Genomic DNA, 1,574 nt, shown 5'->3' on the forward strand with positions numbered 1-1,574 from the left:
AGCTTTTCTAGCACTCAGGAATAACAGCAGGAGGTCCTGGAGATACTTTCTGGCATGGATGCCAGGATACAATTGTAGAATTGAAAGTGATCAGTTCTAGAAAACAAGGAAAGCTATTGAGCCCATGGCTTGGTCTCACTCCAAGATAGACGGTGATGGAGTCTGGCTAGTTCCCAGCACTGCCAGTTGTCTTGAGGGACAAAAGCAGCCATTGAGGGTGTCAATTTCAGGGCCTGAGGGGAGCAGCCCAAGCCCTTGACCCTAACCTCTTCCAAGTAATGGGCTCCATCATCATCGAACTGCCATGCTGCTGGGAGGACTGTGGGGAATGTTGTGAGAGCTGCGCACTCTGCTTCCAAATCTGACTTCCCATCCAAGCAACAGAGAGAAAGATAGCAAAGCACACCTGCTAAATACCTTTCAGTAAAAACACCGAACAAACTAGTGAGAATAAATGAACACTAACCATACCTCTTCAGACAAATCTAGTTTTGCTTTTAAAAAAATAAAGTCATCGCATTGGCTGATCCTTGAGTGGTCAGCAAAAAGTTTTCTGTTTTAGACTTTGGTCTGAGGGTCAGGTCTTCTGGTTCGCCACGAGGTACTGCATTTGTAACTAGTTGTCTTAGTTATAAGACCCCAGGAAGAGTGAGAAGGGAGTAGCCCATCAATAAGTGCTGACCCACGTAAAAATAGAAATGGCTGGGGGGAACGCAGTTTTTTGGCAACAGAGTTTGTTTGGACACCAGATGGGCTGGGCCTCCTGGTGGATCAGGACAATCAGCCTCCAGATGTTCCTTCTCCTTCGTTACTGTTTCTTCTAGAAGTGGATCCTAGCAACCCACTAGCAAGCCCTCTCTTACTGAAAGGAAGCGGCCTCCTCTCAGAACATGGCCCCGTGGCATGCCAAACATAAATCGTTTCATCGAAAACAAGGGGGAGACCTCACTTGTTCTGCAAAATGAGTTACAGAATAGTAGACTTTAACTAATTGTTCCAGGTTACTGAACATCTTCATAAATCCATGGATTTGACCATTACTCAGCAACTAAGAAGATATTTTATTGACAGTTCCCCTTTTATGCCATCTACTTTCTTTTTTTTTTTTTCTTCAAATTTTATTTTTTATTACAAAGGGTATTACATATGTGTCCATTTTTTTCCCCGCCCTAGACAGTCCCCTAGCCTCCCCTATTCCCCAGTGTCTTATGTCCATTGGTTAGGCTTATATGCATGCATACAAGTCCTTTGGTTGATCTCTTACCCCCCTACCTCCCGCCCCCCAACCCTCCCCGGCCTTCCCGCTGCAGTTTGACACTCTGTTTGAGGCCGCTCTGCCTCTGTATCTATTATTGTTTAAAAGTTTATAATGGTCTCAATTATCCATGATGCTTGAGTGCCCCACATTAAACACAGGCCTCTTCGGAGAGCTAATTCTGTTGCATTCTTTTGTTACAGATTCGGCTGAACAGCAGGGGACTGATCTACTCCGTGGGCTTGCTGCTGGCCTCCGTCTTTGTCACAGTAGGTTTGCAGCTCTCTCCTCACTTTCGAGCTCCCATGTTTTCCCTCCC

The 1,574-nt window shown here is 45.6% G+C and overlaps 1 protein-coding gene across 1 annotated transcript in view; it reads left to right on the forward strand.

The window, feature by feature from the left end:
• Positions 1–1,574, forward strand: part of SLC24A3 (solute carrier family 24 (sodium/potassium/calcium exchanger), member 3) — a 497,602-nt gene that overhangs the window by 477,104 nt on the left and 18,924 nt on the right. The gene's annotated exons all lie outside the window — the stretch shown is intronic.

Source organism: Myotis davidii, unplaced genomic scaffold (genome assembly GCF_000327345.1).
Source record: "Myotis davidii unplaced genomic scaffold, ASM32734v1 scaffold608, whole genome shotgun sequence".
NCBI lineage: Eukaryota > Metazoa > Chordata > Mammalia > Chiroptera > Vespertilionidae > Myotis > Myotis davidii.